The 19020-nt window shown below is 40.8% G+C and overlaps 1 protein-coding gene and 1 pseudogene across 2 annotated transcripts in view; both read left to right on the top strand.

Annotated features, from left to right (window-relative positions):
- EIF4E3 (eukaryotic translation initiation factor 4E family member 3) overlaps nucleotides 1-19020 on the top strand; it is a 225169-nt gene that overhangs the window by 109072 nt on the left and 97077 nt on the right. The gene's annotated exons all lie outside the window — the stretch shown is intronic.
- Nucleotides 7696-8498, top strand: LOC123605874 (annotated as a pseudogene).

The following is a 19020-nucleotide window of genomic DNA, read 5'->3' as shown; positions in this document are numbered from 1 at the left end:
TTTCCAAATTGTCATGTAAACAAAGTCATATTGAATGGAGTTGTTGTAAACATTGTTTTTCCTCTCAGAAAACAGAGATGGGATGTGGGGGATTTTTTCTTCATTTTTTTGAGGTACAATATACATAACATAGAATTAAACCATTTTTAACTGTGATTCAGTGACATTAAGTTATCACCATTTTTGTACAGGTTTTTGTGTAAACATATGTTTTCCTTTACCTAGGGTAAATACATACGGGTGACATCACTGACGTCATTTGAGTATTTGTGTCTTTAAATTTATAAGAAGCAGTGAAACCGTTTCCCACAGTGATTGTACCAATTTGCATTCCCACCATCAGTGTAAGAAATTTCCAGTTGCTTCATATCCTTGCCCGCACATCGTACTGACAGCCCCCCCCCCATTCTAAAGTGTGTAATGTTATTTCATTTCGGTTTTAGCTTGCATTTCCCTGATTGTTAATGATGTTGCATATCTTTTCATGCTGTTTTTTTTCCCATCAGTTTAACTTCTTTGTGAAGTGTCTGTCCAAATCTTTTGCCCATTTTAAAATTGGATTGTTTGTTTTCCTTCTGTTAAGTTTCAGAACTGTTTATATATTTTGTATACAAGTCCTTCACTGGATATGTAATTTCCAAATATTTTTCTCCTGACTTTTCATGTCTTTTGCAAAGCAAAAGTGTTTAATTTTGATGAAGTACCATTTAGCAATTTTTCTTGTATGGATTGGCCCTTTGGTGTCATAGCTAAGAACTCTTTGCGTAACACAAAACCACAAAGATTTTTCTCCTCTTTATTTTTCTAAAGGTTTTATACTTTTATACTTATTATCATTTTAAATCCCTTTTTGTATAAAGAGTGAGGTATAGGTTGAGGTTCACTTGTTTTTTTAACATATGTACATCTATTTGTTGCAATATTGCTTGTTGAAAAGACCATCCTTTCTCTATTCAGTTGCCTTCCTACCTCTGTCAAAATCAATGGCCATGTTTATTTCTAAACTGTATTCTATTCTGCTGATGTGTGTGTCTATCCTTCTGCCAGTACAACATAGTCTCGAGTGTCTCAGGTGGTATTGTAATAATTTTTAAAGGCAGTAGTGTGAGTTCTCCAGTTTCTTTTTTTTTTTTTTTTTAATTTGCTTTTGCTATTTTGGTTGTTTGCTTTCCATGTAAATTTTAGAATCATATTCTCTATCTACAAAAAAATCCTGTTGGAATTTTTATTGAAATTTCCTAAATTTATACATCAATTTGTAAAGAATTTACCTTTTAATTATTTTCAGTATTTCGATCCATGAACATGGTATGTCTCTATTTACTTACGTTTTCTTTAACTACTTTGATCAGAATTTTGTGATTATCACCATATATATCCTATATATGTTTTACTAGATTTATAATTAGTTTTGAGCTATTATAGATGGGATTTTTTTTAATTGGGTTCCAATTGTTCATTATTAGTTTATAGAAACATAAATTGTTTTTTCTCTAACCATATTTATGTACAGAATCCGTGAATTAAAATCAGCAAGAAATACAGTACTGTATGTATTCAGTTCTGTAGCCAGCAGTTATATTACCCCTAATATAACTGTCTAATATTTCTGCCTTGCTTTTTTTTCTTTATTGAACTATGATTTACATATAACATTATAGTAGTTTCAGGTGTACAACATGATTTTATATACATATATATATATATATATATATATATATATATATGATGAAATGATCACTAAAGTAAGTCTAGTTAATATCTGTCCCCATACCTAGTTACAACATTTTTCTGTGTGTATGATGAAAACTTTTAAGATTTTCTCTCTTAGCAACTTTCAAATATGCAATATAGTTTTATTAACTATAGTCACATTGCTGTGCATCATATCCCTATGACCTATTTTTTTTATAGCTGTAAGTTAGTACCTTTTGACTCCCTTCACCCATTTTGTGCACCACCTCCCCCGCCAACCTCTGGAAATGACCAATCTGTTTTCTATCATCTTTGAGCTCTGGTTTTGTTGTTTTGTTTTATTTGTTTTTGATTTCATATATAAGTAAGATCATATGGTATTTGTATTTCTCTGTGTGACTTGTTTCACTTAGCACAATGCCTTCAAGGTCTATCCATGTTTTTACAGATGGCAAGATTTCATTCTTTTCTTATGGCTGGATAATACTGTGTGTGTGTGTGTGTGTGTGTGTGTGTGTGTGTGTTCATTCATCTATCAATGGACACTTAGGTATGTGTTGATTTTTTTTTCAAAATTTGAATTTAAATTCTAGTTAGCTAATATATAATGTAATATTGGTTTCAGGAGTAGGATGTTCATCTGTTTGTTAAATTCCACATGAGTGAAATCAAATGGAATTTGTCTTTGACTGATGTATTTCACCCAGCATAATACACTCTAGCTCCATCCACATCATTGCAAATGGCAAGATTTCATGATTTCATTCTTTTTGATGGCTAATATTCCATTGTATATATATTCCATATCTTCTTTATCCATTCATCAGCGAATGGACATTTGTGCTTTTCCCATAGTTTGGCTATTGTTGATATATGTGTTGACTCTTATAAATAATGCTGCAATGAACATGGGGGTGCTTAGATCTTTTTGAGTTAGTGTTTTTGTTTTCTTCTAATAAACACCTAGAAGTAGATTGCTGGGTCATATGGTAGTTTTATTTATAATTTTTAAAGAATCTCCATACTGTTTTCACAGTGGCTGTATTAATTAACCTTCACAACAGCAGTGCACATGGGTTCCCTTTTCTCTGTATCCTCACCAATACTTGATATCTCTTGTCTTTTTTATAATAGCCATTCTAATAGGTGTGAGGTGATATTTCATTGTGGATTTGATTAGTGATGTGGAGCATCTTCCCATGAACCACTGGCCATCTGTATGTGTTCTTTGGAAATATATGTATTCAGACGCTCTGCCCATTTTTTAATCAGATTGTTTGTTTTTTGCACAGCTTTTTGCACAGCTGACCCTGAATCCTATGACCATATTAACTCACTTATTAGTTTTGTCTTTTTTCTTTTCTTTTCTTTTCTTTTCTTTTCTTTTCTTTTCTTTTCTTTTCTTTCCTTTCCTTTCCTTTCCTTTTCTTTTCTTTTCTTTTCTTTTCTTTTTTTAGAGAGAGAGGGCTCAAGTGAGTGAGGGGCAGAGAGAGAGAGGGAGAGAGAGAAGCAGGGCTCACCCAAAGTGGGGCTCACTTGAAACAGGGCTTGAGCCCACCGGAAGCAGGCTTGTGCTTACCTGAAGCGGGGCTCAGTCTCACCAGATGCAGGACTTGAACTCACAAATGGTGAGATCATGACCTGAACCGATGTCAGATGCTTAACTGATTGAGCCATTCAGTCGTCCCCTCACTTAATAGTTCTAAGAGGGGTGAGTTTGGGTTTGTTTGTTTGTTTGAGATTTCTTGGAATTTTCTACATAATCACATCATCTGTGACTAGGCACAGTTTTATTTCTTCCTTTATGAGCTAGTTGTCTTTTATTACTACTTCTTATTACTAACTAGGACTTGTAGTATGATGTTGAGTAGGAGTAGTAAAAGTACACATCATTGCTTTGTTTTTAGGAAAGCATTCAGTCTTTATCAGGCTGATGTAGTTCCCTTCTATTTCTGGGAGTTTTGTTGAGTTTTTAAATCATGAATAAATACTAATTTTTTAAAGTTTATTTTTATTTAGTTTGAGAGAGAGAGCACAAACAGGAGAGGGGCAGAGAGAGAGAGAGAGAGAGAGAGAGAGAATTCCAAGCAGGCTCTGCCCCGTCAGCACAGAGCCAGACGTGGGGCTTGATCTCATGACTGTGAGATCTTGACCTGAGCCAAGATCAAGAGTCATATGCTTAACTGACTGAGTTACCCAGGAACCCCTAAATATTGAATTTTATTGAAATTTTTTTTTGCATAAAGTATCTGATGATGTGGTATTTCTTCTTTATAGCTTTGATATGATAGATTACACTGATTATTTTTGGATTTTAAATGGATTTATATTCCTGGGATAAATCCCATTTGGTTGTGATGTATTTTCTTTTTATATGTTGCTGGATTTGATTTCCTAATATTTTGTTGAGAATTTTTGCAGCTATGTTCATAAAGCATATTGGTCTGTATTTTTCTTGTGCTGCCTTTTTCTGGTTTTGATATCAGGGTAATGGGCCTTATGTAATTAATTGGGAAATGTTTTCTCCTCTTCTGTTTCCTGGCAGATTGTTTAGCATTAGTGTTATTGCATCTTTAGATGTTTGGAACAGTTTGCCAGTTAAAGTATCTGGGAACTGGAAGAGGTTTTTTGGTTTGTTCATTTGTTTGTTTTGGAGGGGCAGATTTTTTTAAGTTGATTTACTTATTTTGAGATAGGGGGGCAGAACAGAAAGAGGAGAGAGAGAATCCTCATGCCGGGCTCAAACTCTGAAACCCTGAGATCATGACCTGAGCCAAGGTCAAGAGTCAGATGTTTAACCAACTGAACCACCCAGGTACACCGGGAGCAGAAGATTTTTAACTATAAATTTGATTTCTACATAAGTATAAGATTATTCTTTCTTCTGAATTTTGAGAGTTTGTTGCTTTTAAGAAATTGGTTCGTTACCTCTAAGTTTTTAAATGTATGTGTATATAGTTATCATTTCAGTGTGTGTGGAGTCTGTAGTGATGTCTCCTTTTTCATTTTTGATGTGATAATTTGCATCTTCTTTCTGCTTTTCTTTGTAGATCTGGTTAGCGGTTTGTCATTTTTATTGATCTTTTCGAATAATCACCTTTTCATTTCATTGATTTTTTTCCTATTATTTTTATTTTCAGTTTCTTCTCTTAATTTTTTTTAAAGTTTATTTATTTATTTTGAGAGAGAGAAAGAGAGATGAGAGAGCATGAGCAGGGGAGGGGCAGAGAGAAAGAATCCAAAGCAGGCTCTGCACAGCACAGAACCTGATGTGGGGCTCCAACCCACAAACCATGAGATCATGATCTGAGCCAAAGTCAGATGGTTAACCAACTGAGCCTCCCAGGTGCCCCTGTTTTCAGTTTCTTATTGTATTTATTAGGACTCCCTTCTGCCTTGCCATGGAATTATTTACTCTTATTTTTGTTGTGTCTTAAGTAAGAGGCTTCAATTGTTGATTTGAGATCTTTGTTTCCAAGTGCTACAAATTTCCCTGTAAATACTGCTTAAGTTGTATCCTACACATTTTGGCGTGCTGGATTTAATTTTTATTCAATTCAAAATATTTTCCGATTTTCCTTGGGACAATTTTGAATGTCTTTGCTTGATAATTCTAACATTAGTATCAGTTTGGGATTGGTTTTGATTGACTTTACTCATTATTATGGGTCCAATTTTCACTTTTATATGCCTGGTAATTTTTGATGGAATTCTAGATATTTTGGATTTTACCTTGTTAAGTGCTGGATATTTTTGTATTCCTTTAAACATTCTTGGACTTTGTTCTGGGACAAGGTTAAGTTACTTGGGAGTAGTTTGTCCTATTTGGGACTTGCTTTTAAGCTTTGTTGGTTGGGGCCAAATCAGCATTGGGTTAGGGTTTGTGATTCCCCATTACTGTGGAAAGACCCTTCTGAGTACTGCCCCTGATGCCCTGTGAATTACAAAGTTTTTCACTCTGATTAAGGAGATCATCTGCTATTTCTGGTAGCACATGAGCTCTACAAAGGATTTCTTCTGATTCTTTTGAGTGATTCTTCCTACCTCAGGCTTCAGGTGGTTTTTCACATTCATGGAAGATCAGTTCTCCACTAAGTAATCAAGGGGACTCTCAGCAAATCTCTGAGTCCCCTCTCCTTATACTCTGTCTGGTACCCTGCTGAGTGAACCTTAGCCACTTTTGCCTGCCTGATCTGCCACCTCTGTGCTCTCAACTCAAGGAGTGTGCCAGGCTCTGTCTCATTCCTCTTCCTATGTCAGTAGCTTGAAATATTTCTCCAGAGAGTAAACTGGGTGACTGTAGGGTTACCCTGATTCTTTGGGTGATGACAAAATACATGTTACTGCTCAGTAGATGTTTACAAAAGTGTTTGGATGGGAAGGTCAGTTGAGTACTGGAGAACAAGGATATTATCGGATCAGCTCACCAGGAAAGATTTTGGAGCTTCAGAGCATGATGGCAGCCCATGAGTGGATTCCATGCGAGTCAGATTCTAAGAACCTCAGTAAAGTGGAAAGAATGATGTCATCATGATCACCATCATTGGAATTGTCTATCACCACCACTATGTTACAGAGCCTGTACTCTGAGATCGGGGGTAGGGGCTCCATGTGAGTTATTGAACTTGATCCTGGTGGTAGACATGCAGTGACTCTCCTCAGATCATAGCATAATTGACTAATGGTCCCACCTGCTGTCCTCTGAAGCCACCATTGTGTTCCCAGCACTTCCCACAGCCTTTTCCCCCAGCGCCCCCTGCCAGCAATTGAGTGCAACAGGGATTTGGGTTTCAGGACTTTGACTTTGCTGAAACTTCCTTGCAAGTGTTACTGTAATCTAAGTCTTTCCCTACCCAAACTCCCTTCTTTGCCCTCTGCCTCTATAGCATCATTCAGACACTCTTTGTGATCTGATAGCTCTTTGCTTCCTTCATTTCCCCCATTACCCTCCCAGGCATTTTCCCCAGTAAAGCGTCTTGGTGTCTGCATCTTGAACTAGCACATTGCTCATGTAACTCTAGGAGACAGGAATACTATTTGTTGTAGACTGAACTGTGTCCCCCTAAAATGCATATGTTGATGTCTTAACCTCCAGTGGGACTATATTTGGAGATAAGACCTATCAGAAGGTAGTTAATATTAAATGAGGTCATAAGGCTCAGGCCCTAGCCTGGTAGAGCTGGTGTCCTTTAAGAAGAGGAATACACACCAGAGATCCCCCTACACCCCCCTGCTCACTGTGGGCACAGAAGAAAGACCATGTGAGGGCACAGTGAGAAGGTGACCATCCATAAGCCAGGAAGGGAGTTTCACCAGAGACCAATGGTGCTGGCACCTTGATCTTGTACTTCTGGCTTCCAGAACTGTGAAAAAATAAATGTCTTTTGTTTAAGCCACCCTGTGTGTGGTATTTGTTGTGCCAAACCACACAGATGAATACCGCATGGTATTGTACAGATATGAAAAGTGAGGATTGGAGAGGAGAGGTAACTACCCCAAGGACACACAAATCATAATTGGCTGAATTAGATCCAAGGGCAAGTGTGACTTGATTATTTTTTTGTAATGTTTTAAAAGTTTATTTGTTGATTTTGAGAGAGAAAGCATGAGTTGGGGAGGAGCAGAGATGTAGGGAGAGAGAGAAAATCCCAAGCAGACTCTACATGGTCAGTGCAGAGCCCAAAGCCAGGCTTGACCTCACAAACCGTGCCATCATGACCCGAGCTAGAGTCAGACGCTTAACCGAATGAGCCACCCTGGTGCCCCAAGTATGATTTTAAATACTGCTTGTCATGACCATCCTATCCTGGCACTCCCTGGGCCACGGAGGACGGAGAGACAGTAGCTTCAGTGTGAGAGGAGACTGCAAATGAGGATGGACTGTGGAAGGAAGACTTGGGAAGAAGTTGGCAGGGGGGTTAGTTTGGAGAATGCTCAGACTCCTGTCCATCACAGATGTGGGGTTTGGCCAGAGGTGCACGTGGCATCAGTAGAGCAAGCATGTCTTTTCAAGGTGGAGGTCGTGGAGGCTGTCATTGAGGTGGGGGCTTCATTCCCCATGGCAGCAGCAACCACATCCCACATGGAGGTGGTCATTTCACAGGTGGCAGTGGCGGCAGAGGAGGATGTGGACAGGATATGGCCGCACAGGCTTTACAAAGGCCAAGGCCAAGGACCTCCGGAAGGTGTCGTTTTTACTAGGAGAGCTGCTGCATCCTGGTGATGAGGACATAGTTTGTAAATGTACTATAGATGAAAATAAGGTGCTTTCTTTCAATGTTCTGATTTGTTTGAGAGAACAAAGAACAAATTGGTAAGGTGAACTATTTGGACAACTTTGAGATTTTTATTTTTCGGTTAAATCGTCAGAAACTATAAAGGTAACTTCCTTTAAAAAAACAAAAAAATTGCAAAAGTTTTATATGGACCCATACACCCTGCTAGCACGGCAGAAGTTTTTACCTCGACCTCCAGGTGAGAAAGGAGGTGGTGGCAGAGGGGAGGTCGAGTAGGAGGAAGAGCAGGATGTGGCCGAGGTGGGAAAGGAGGCGGAGGGTGGAGCTTCAGAGGAGGAAGGCGGTGATGGTTTCAGAGGGAGAGGATGTGAAGCGTAACAGCTGACAGAGAAACTTCCTGCGGGATCAATGGCCGTGGGTCAGAAACTTGTTTCTTGAGCAAGTCTTGAAGACCTGGTCATTTTATGACACTAGAACTAAAATGCCAATGCCATGCAAAAATGAATGCCACAGGGGCATCTGGGTGGCTCAGTCAGTTGAGAGTCCCACTTCAGCTCAGGTCTTGATCTCGAGGTTCGTGGCTTCCAGCCCTGCATCAGGCTCTGTGCTGACAGCTCAGAGCCTGGAGCCTGCTTCGGATTCTCTGTGTCCCTCTCTCTCTGCCCCTGCCCTGCTTGCGCTCTGCTCTGTCTCTTTATCTCTCTCTCAAAAAAAACAAAACAAAACAAAACAAAACAAAACAAAACAAAAGAGTGCCACAGAATAGGCATTTTTGCTCTAAAAGAGAAGGAACATGTGTTTTAATGTTTTGTACAATGCTTGTAACTCTGTGGGTGCTTAATAATTGGGCAGTTTTCATTTAGGGAAAAAAAAAGACAGGGGAAAGCATTTACTTATAAGAGAAACTATTTAGTTTTTTAATTTAAAAAAAAATATTTATTTTTGAGAGACACTGGGGGAGGGGCAGAGAGAGAGGGAGACACAGAATCGGAAGCAGGCTCCACGCTCTGAGCTGTCAGCACAGAACCCAATGCAGGGCTCGAACTCAACAAACAGCGAGATCATGACCTGATCCAAAGAAGGGCACTGAGCGGACTGAGCCACCCAGGTACCCTGAGAAGCTATTTCTTTAGGATAAGGTGGGAGGAACATTTGGAGGAAAAAGGGGGATAGCTAGGTGATTTTTCTTCCTCAACTCTTAGAATAATTATGGAAGAGTCAAGATCTTCGAACAGAAAAACCAAAACAAAACAAAACAAAAATACCCCCCAAACCCCTTGATAATTAAGAAAATTCACAGAGGCCAGAATGTAGTTCTCTCCAAGCGCACCATGAGCTGTCAATGTGGCCGGCTAGGGACTGCCCACCGGAAGTCAGTTCCCAGATGGGGATGTGTGGAGGCCCCCCCCCCACCCACCCAGAGGGGGAAGCAAGGAGCTCCTGGAGCCAGGGGGGTGTGAGGTGACAGACAGAAGTGCTGAGAAAAGCCCGCTCAGTGAACTTTGCAAAAGAGAGAGAGAGAGTGCCAATACTGAGGAAATTCCAGCTGCTGGTGACTAGACATAATATCTGAGCAATTACTGACTTTCTCTTTTCATCACAATATTTTCGTGTCTTGTAGACATAGCTAAGATGTCACGAATGTAAATAATTTAGTACAGTGTTGTCATCTCTTGCTGAGTTGCCTTAAGCTTGACATTAGTAAAATGCATCTTACTTAAGGAGAGTTTTCAATACGTATTTGCTTTTGCGGTACAGAGACGGATGATTATGCTTGTAAGACGATTTGATAAAAAAACCCAGCTTATTTCATGAGAAAAAATTGTGCGTTGCATATTGTTTTCTCTCCATATGCCTTGGAATCTTTCAGTCAGACGGAAATGTGATACCTCAGAATCAATTTTCCACTCCTGTAATAAAAGCTACACCAGTTCATCCATCAAAAATAGAGGTGGTTTAGGAAGAAATGACTTTGCTTTCATGAAAGAAGTCCCAATGTTGTTTTATTTAAATATCTAACTTCCTGGAAAACTTGATGTGGGCGGTGTGTGTGTGTGTGTGTGTGTGTGTTTGTTGTTCTTTTTGTTAGTAAACAGGAAGCCCCTGAAAAGATACACTCCCAGGATATAAATTCAGATTTTCTCATAGTTTCTTTCTGGACGGGTTTTCTTTTGTTAATTTTCCTTGCCCCTTCATTACAGAGCACTGTATTAATTACTCATCTCTCTCTGTCTCTCTCTCTCTCTCTTTTTTTTTTTTTTTGGAAGATATTCTGAAGTGGTACCCCACAGACATAATGTTATGACAATGGAATTTCAGAGTTTTGGTTGACTGCTTGCACAGAGGTTTTATTTGGACAGGAATGCAGGACATTGGCTTTTTTAACAGAGGCTATAGCTTTTCTTTCTATTTTTTTTTAAAAGAAGTTACTTGTGGGAAAATAGTTGAGAGTATCTTATTAATGATTTTCCCCGTGGATTTTTGTTTATTTCCCACCCCATCCCTCAGATCTTTGTAACTAAAAACAAGCCTCCGTTCCCCATCTTGGTTCCAGTGGTTTAAATGTTTGTTGGTATGTGACTTTGTTTAGCAAAGTTTGTGTGATTCTTTTTCTTTTTTTTTCCCCCAATGATCTCAGTTTGCTAAACATTGCATAATTTTTAAAAAATGTAGTAGATTATTATTTGGCCTCCCTAAACTTCGTCGTCGTTGCTGTTTTTTTACTTCACTCAGATTATTTTATGAAATCAGTCCAATCCCAAAGTTGTTTGTTCTTGGCTTTGACTCTGGGTGGAGGTGTGCTGTGATTTTCATGAACTTTGATGTTTTCTGTCTTATGTAGGCTGGGACTTGAGAGTTTTCAGCAGTTTTCCTGCAAACCAGGGAAAACTGTGTGTTGAATAAAGCCCTTGCAATAGGCTGTTCAGCTCTTGATTCACTTTGATGTGCACAATTCTGCAGATGGCTTTTGGCCAAGAGCTCTTGTGCAGTTCATGTTAGAGAAAAGAAAGCATAGGAACATAGGTGGTTGGCCCTCGGACAGACTTATTATGTAAGATCATCTAGTCCACAGATAAACATGTGGCACAAATATCCTACTCTTCCCTCCTCTGCCTGTAGCAAAAAATCAATCATCAATCATGTTTTTTGGTTTTTGTTTTTTTCTGTTGGGCCGTCATGGCCACATAATCTTTATGGACATGGTATGCCAGGTTCCTGCTAAAATGCCAGTGCAGTGGCATATGAGATGGAATCTCTATCAGGAGATTATAACCTATCTCTTACATGTCTGGAGACATGCGGAAGTTCAGGGTGAGGCCCAGGAATGTTGGAACTTAGAATGAATCCCCAAGAGTTCAATGACACAAGCTTGACCTAAAGCTATACAACTTGCCAACGGTGCGATTTGGGGCAAAGTTCTTTACCCTCTTGGGCCTGTATTTACCCATACGGTGTGTGAAAATAGAGACTCCATCATACGACTGCAGGAAAGTAAAACCAGAATAATGTACAGGAAGCATTTAACCTAGCCCTTGGTTGTAGTGTTCAATCAATGGGGCTGTCATCATCATCATCACCCTCATTATTAGGGGAAGTGACTTGTTTGGGATACTACAGCTCATTAGGACTAGACAGGGTTTCTTGGTTTCAACAGTACTGACATTTAAAGGGCCAGATACTTCTTTGCCATAGGAATTGTCCCGGCCCTTGTAAGATGCTTAGCCGCATCTCTGGCCTCCACTCACCAGATGCCAATAACCTTGCTCCCCAAATTGCGACCAGTGTCTCCAGACACTGACAAATGTCCCCTGGGGGGGGGGGGAACACAATTCCCCCAGTTTAGAACCACTGGAAAAGACTGAACTTCCCCTTTGTGCCTGAACCTACTGTCAGGGATGTCAATCGTGTTGGTTTTGTCATTGAGTTCCGAGGAATCTTTAAAAATATATATATATATATATCAGCTACCGGCTGCTTTGACATTTCTGCCTTCATGTCAGGTTACAACTTTTTCTATTTACCAACCTGTGAGTAGTTTTGTTTAACAGATTAGTAGCTCCGAGGTTTTTTTTTAAGTTTATTTATTTATTTTTGAGAGAAAAAGAGAGAGAGAGGGGGAGAGAACAAGCCAGGGAGGGTCAGAGAGAGAGAGAATCCCAAGCAGACTCTGTGCCATCAGTGCAGAGCTCCATGCGGGACTTGAACTCACCGACTGTGCGATCATGACCTGATGCTTAACTGTTGGAGCCACCCAAGTGTCCCTAATAGCTCCAAGTTTTAATTAGGCTTGTGTAGTAGAATTTAAAAAACTGTCAAGGAAAATGCTCATAATATAATTTTCAGCGATAATAGCTACAGTCCAAATTGTATGATAATAAAAATGAGGGTATAATTCATTTGCATCTTATTATGTGTTAGACACTAGATTATAACCTTAATGTTCCCATGTCATATGATTGCTATGATGCACAAGAGTAGTGTTATTACTCCCATTTTACCGATGATGTAACAGAGGCACAGAGTACCTTGCCCAAGGACCCACCGCTATTAAGTGGCAGAATAGGCCATCCATCCTAAACAATTCGTTTCTACAGTATACAAACAGACATGCTAGAGAAAGATAGGGAAAGATACATGCCCAGATGTTTACTGTGATTACTTATAGATGATGGGATTACTGGTGTTTGTTTCTTATTATTTATATTCACTGTTTTCCAAATTTTCAGGTTTGATTATGATTTTTAAAAAAGCATTAAGAAAAAGCTGTAATGATGCACCCCGGTGACTTTCATAAAACAAGTGATTAATAATGTTTACAAGAGGCTTCCTCCTATTCGTTTGATCTTGCTTAGGACTGATTGAAAAGCAAGAGGAATTATATCTTCAATTTCTCACATTAGATACCAGAATCAAAACATACAGATCCTAATGTAACACATGGCTATTGAGAAGTGGGGGTTGTACGCATTTGGAAGCTACTTTTCCCATATAAGGTTGTTCTGTAAGTCATCAGATGGAATTTTTAAATAAACATATTACGTGTTATAGATCTGAAAGAATGTCGTCCTTCAAGATTTCCTACCTTGGAAATTCTCTGTTTGTTTGAATGATGAAACCAGTGGAACATCTTTTGAATTTCACTTTTGATTATTGTCTTTAAAGCTTCTTTTTGAACAACACAAGAAACCCCGGCTTCATTATTTCAGTAAAACACCAGGAATTACCCACTTGGTTGCTCTCTCTCCCAACCCCAAGGCATGCTCTGAATTACTGTTTGGTCATTTTCAAAAATCAAACCGAGCCACGTGGATAACATTTACCATAAGAGGCAATGTTTTAACCAGTGTCTTAATTTTCTGAAGGAAATTCCAAAAGGGGAGATCCAAATGTGGTTTGATGAATGGAATCATTGTAGGAATAAATGCAGAGATCTCGAAGGTGAATACTTTTAAGTCTACTGCACACATTGGGAACCATAAATGCAGTTCTCTGTGTGTGTGTTCATTGGCATTATTTTATAGCTATGCATTATGTGTTTCAGTTCCGAATATGATACTTGCCTGGCTTTATTCCCTACAGCATACATTTCCAATTTTAAATAACTTTGAAAGATCTCCTGTGTGTCTGCTCATACAATTAAAAGGTCTTGGTGGTTCTGGGATCCACGTGAAGCTTTAAGTCTAAAAGAACTCATGTAAATACATTTGTTGAGCTAGGAGATAGAAAGGTCACTAGAGGTCCAGGTTTCTCTTTGTCTGCTGGAGCTGACATAGAGGGCTTACTGCTGGTTGCTTCTCAGGTGAGTGGAGACCCCACTCGTGGCTCTCAGGGCCCTACCCTGCTCGCTCACTTCCTCAGGACTCCCCCCGCAGCCCTCTCGCTGGCTTCCAGAATCTGATGCTCAGCAAAGCCACTCTGGTGTTTGAGATCCCTGTAAAGGGAACCTTCACTTTGAATTCGATCTCTCTTTTCTGAGTTGAGTGTTATTACCATTATTTTATAGTGGGGGAAGTGAAGGCCAAAAAGCGGTGGAGTCTCCTGATGGCGGAATGACCCCATTGCTTGATCCTTGGTTTGTTCATTCATTCACTCAAATATTTAAGTATTCAGTGTGTGCGCTGAGGAATTTGTAATGAGCAAAACAGAGAGGTCTCTGGCCTCATGGAGCTTATTTCTAGGGAGAGAGCCACGTGATAAATGAGTAAATTAATCAAGAAATAAGCCAGAAAGGTAGATAATTTTGGAGAAGGGAAGGACTGTATCTAGAAGAGGTCATGGAAGTTTTCTCCAAAAGGGTGTCATTTTAACTGAGACCTGAAGGCTAGAAAGATGTAGCCATGCAAAGAGCTTGAGGAACAGCATGCCAGGTACAGGGAACAGCAAGGTAAAGGCTCCAGTCCTCTAGTAGGTCATTAAAGACAGAATAACCACAAGTATCATCAATACATAAAATAGACATAAAATAATATTTTCCTAAAGAAAACAATCCTGACACAGGTGAATTTTAGAGAGAAGCATTTGTAAGGATGCTAGACAGGAGAGAATTCTAAATTCTACATTTATTTATTGTAAACCAGAAAGGGCAACTTTAACATTCCACATAACCAAAGAGCTGCTGTAATTTTTTCAAATCCTAGTATTCAGTACTCAACCTGACCTGAAACTTTGAGAAAAGCTGGGGTCTTCCTTGTTAAGAGTTTTCTTGCCCTAGAAAAATCTGACTTCAATGGATCCTGGAGCAAAGCATTTTTGAGGGAGTGTGTCTATGTGTGTGTCTGTTTTCTCTGTTCACATGATTTCTTTTCCCCCGAAGGAGACCAAACTGTTTATAGGGAAGATGGAAACAAACAAACAAGTGGGTAATACACTTCCCTTCCAAACATTCAGAAACATGTGACTGTTGCCATGAGGCCCCCAGGCCAGCCATGCTTGATTCTTGGGAGCATACATGCCTCTGCTTCCTTGGGGATGATAACATAAATTATCCAGACCATTATCATCTCTTCTCCAGAATTCTAACTTCCGAATTCTGACCCAGAAAATGCACCATTCGTTCCCCCTGAGCATAAAATTCATGCTGCCCAGTGTCTGTTGGAACAACCAAGGAAGATTTGATTGGCCTCATCTACCTTCTGCTGTCCTGTGTCCTAAGACAAGCATCCAGAAGAGGCTATTTTCTGTGGCCCGGAGGGAAGACTGATTGTGTTGTTTCAGTTGGAGCCTTGTACGTGTGCCAGAATCTAATCTTTATTCCACCGTGTCTCTCTGGGCCCCGAATGCTTTTCAATGGAATGCCACTGAGAGATGTGTCCTGCCTCCTTCCCTCCCTCCCCCAAACCATATTTTGGCGTCATTTAGTTTTTCTGAATCTTTCTAGGACCAATAGCCTTTTTCTAACCAAGCTGGGGCTTCAGATGGGTTTTCAGAGTGAGCTGATCTTTCCACTGTTGGTAAATTTACCTTTAGACTTCTTTGCAGTGGGTTCATAATGACCCTGTTACCTTTGCAATGCATTTACTTCTCTTTTTATCCACTGCCTCCAAATCTACAAAAGTTTTATTTGGGATCTTCTTAGAGTTTAAGTGATAACTCTAACAAAATGCATCATTTTGGCAAACTTGGTCAGTTTACATCGGTGGTTACCCACTCTAGTTTCTTCTAAAAAATTTTCAGTTGAAAAAATTACATAGAGTTCACCAAGAAATTCACTAGAACGTAACCTCCGTAAGGGCAAGGATTTTTTTCATCTTTCGCTTACTTCTCTTCCCTATTGTTTAAAATAGTGCTTGGTACACAGGAGCATGCCCGGAGTATTTGTTGAACGAGTGATTGCATGAAATGGAGATCAGGCTTGCTTGTGTGAGGGGCCCTGGCAGACGCCTACTTGTGCTTCTCACAAGACGATCAGATAATTCCTCCAAAACCCATCTGCATCCTTAGACTCAGGTTAGATGTAAAAACCATCACAATGCCTAGGCTAGCAAGTCTTGGAAACAAATACTTTTTGGCTCCGAATCGTTCAGTCAATCCAGTAATCATTCTGACATTTCCAGCATTGATCGTTCCAACAGTGGGGCTCCATGAGCTGTTGAGGAGCCACGCAGAGAATGGATGCATTAGCAGTGAGAAGGTGGGGCTGGTGACCCCCCCACGTAATAAACTCCCTAGCTTCCTACACCTGAGATGCATATGCCCTTGGACTTCCCAGAAGAAGGGGAATGTTAATTAGAACATCCAGATGAAGTTTCTGCCTAATTTAAACCCCATGCGTCATCTTATGAGATGCAGTATCCCTAAAGTTCTCATCCATTTGTCGCCACTTCCTTTATTGCGTTTTGTTTTTAGACCGACAGCCGTGAGGCTGACAACACATCTGACGTTGTTTATAGAGTCATGGACTCTAATAAAGTCTGCTTAATCATGATGGAGCGAAGCAGTACTGCCAAGAGCTTTGTCAGAACTAGAAGGGGGTTGGCAGGTGACTGACCCGGGCTACGGAGCCCACCCTGAGCTCTATTCAACTTAGAAGTGGCCTCATCTTAAGCCATTCTGGTGTGTGTGTGTGTGTGTGTGTGTGTGTGTGTTTTAATTTTGAGGGAGGGACAGCAAGTGGGAGTGGGGGGGTTGGGGAGAGAGAGAAAGAATCCCATGCAGGCTCCGTGCTGTCAGCACAGAACCGGACACGGGGCGAGAACCCAAGAACTGTGAGATCACGACCTGAGCTGAAATCCAGAGTCAGATGCTTAACTGACTGAGCCACCCAGGCACCCCTAAGCCACTCTGTTTTGAAAAGAAAATGGGCTACTCAGTTACAGATGCAAAGGAAATGGATTTCTGCTTTTCTTTTTTATCAGGTAAATACCAAGGGCAGGGAGAGGAATGTTGGTGGCCCAGAGAGAGTCCTGCCCAGAACGCCTGCTCTGGGGTGGGGGTGGGGGTACCCAGAGTAGTGATTTTCACCTGAGGGCAATTTTGTCTCCCAGGGGACATTTGGCAAGGTCTGGAGATGTCTTTGGTTGTCACACCTGTGGGAGGGTGTCACTGGCATCTAGTAGGCAATGTATAAAACAGCCCCCAGAGCAATGAATTATTTGGCTCACTAAAAGTCACTAGTGCTCAGGTGGAGAAACTGATCTAAAGAAGCCTTGTTTCCTCTCTTGCGATTGTCCCTGCCTGGGGAGGTAACTCTTCTGTTGCTATTTTTCAGTTCTGACTTAGAAAAAAAATTACCCCATTTTATGCTTGCATCAACAGTTAGTAACGTGGAGGCGGACGGGGTTGCAGAGGTGGGCGGGGCCGGGAGCCTAAGTGGAATGATTTGAAATGCACTGAGAAAATCCAGGTAAAAAATTTCTCTCCTTCCAAGCTCTGAGGCCTAGAATTCCTTCAGATCAAACCTGGAGAAACCTTGATCAGGGAGTCAGGATTCCTGGGTCTTGAATCATGCTCTGCACTTCCCAAAGCACTAAGATTTGTTGAGCATTGACTGTGCACCCAGCTCTGGGCTAAGCTATGCACATGTATTCTCCTAATTCCTTCCTCCCAGCAACCCTCTAAGATGTGTGCAGTTACTACCACTATTTTGCCGAGGAGCAAACGGAGGCTTGGAAAGGTTCAGGAACTTGCCCAGAGCAGCACAGTCGTAATCATGGGGCTGTGATTTTCCAACAGGTAGGTTTGATGCCCAGGACTCTGTCAGGAACCCGCATCTTCCCCTGCCTAGTTCCGAGGTATCTTAGCTAACCTAAGGAGGAAGTCGATCCCCGTGACTTCCAGGAACTTCTGACAATGCTATGATGTCCTTATTGGTTCCTTTGTTTTACATCTTGCCCTTCTTAAAGGTTTCCCTTTAACATGGAAACAGTCCAGGATAGGTAACAATTGTAAATCCCCATGAAGGATTCTAAACCTTAAAGTATATCATAACCAGCTGGTGAGCTTCTAAAAATGCTTATTTTCGTGGCTGCTCACCAACACTCTGCTTTAGCACGTTTGAAATGGGCGCCTAGAATCCTGATCCTCCCCAAGGCCTCCAGCCAAGTGATTCTAATGCATGGGGTCTGAAGCCCACAGTGAAGAATGCTATTCTGGCCCCTTTTGGGGAATTGGTTTAATTGATTGGATGCTGGCCACAGTGGAAGTTAGGAGTGTTTTGGGTGAATTGTGGCGCCTAGATTCCTCACCTTGGCAGACCTGGCTGTGCCTCGCGTCCTCCGGTTCAGCTCCGCCCATTGGTTCCCAAGTACTGCACATTAGACTCACCTGGGTGGGGAAGCTTTTAGGGGCCCCTGGTAGCTCAGTTCGTTAAGTGTCTGGCTTTGGCTCAGGTCATGATCTCCTGGTTTCTCATTTCAAGCCCCGAGTCGGGTTTGGTGCTGACAGCTCAGAGCCTGGAGCCTGCTTTGGATTCTGTGTCTCCCTCTCTCTCTGCCACTGGCCGCCCCCCACCCCCCATCCCCGCTCATGCTCTGTCTGTCTCTCTCTCAAAAACGAATAAAATAAAAAACATTAATTAAGAAAATAAAAAAAAAGAATCACCTGGGAAGCTTGTAAAACCGTGCCAATGGGGCACCTGAGTGGCTCAGTCGGTTAAGCGTCCAACTCTTGATTTCAGCTCAGGTCATGATCTCCTGGTTTGGTTTGTGAGATCCAGCCCTGCATCAGGCTGTGTGCAGGCAGAGGGGAGCCTGCTTGGGACTCTCTCTTTTCCTTTCTCTCTGCTCCTCCTCCACTTGTGCACTCTCTTTCTTTCTCTCTCTGTCAAAAATAAATAAGTAAATGAATAAACATTAAAAAACAAAAGAGAACACCTCACCATGCCAGGTCATACTCTAGGTCAATTAAATCCCAATGTCTGGGGTTTGGAACTGGCTTCAGTACTTTTTTTTTTTTTTTTTTTTTTTTTTTTTAAGATTTCCAGATGATTCCTTTGCACACCCGTTTGGGAATCACTGTCAGGTGTGTTATGGATTGTACACCTTTTTACCTGTAAGACACTTCCACTATCCCAGTCCTTCTTATGTCATAAGACACATCTGCAAGCCACTCTATTCTCTATCGGCTGTCCAGATGCCCCCTCTCTCTCCTC

The sequence above is a fragment of the Leopardus geoffroyi genome, chromosome A2 (assembly GCF_018350155.1).
Source record: "Leopardus geoffroyi isolate Oge1 chromosome A2, O.geoffroyi_Oge1_pat1.0, whole genome shotgun sequence".
NCBI classification, from domain to species: Eukaryota; Metazoa; Chordata; class Mammalia; order Carnivora; family Felidae; genus Leopardus; species Leopardus geoffroyi.
This window is presented reverse-complemented; position numbering and strand designations above follow the sequence as displayed.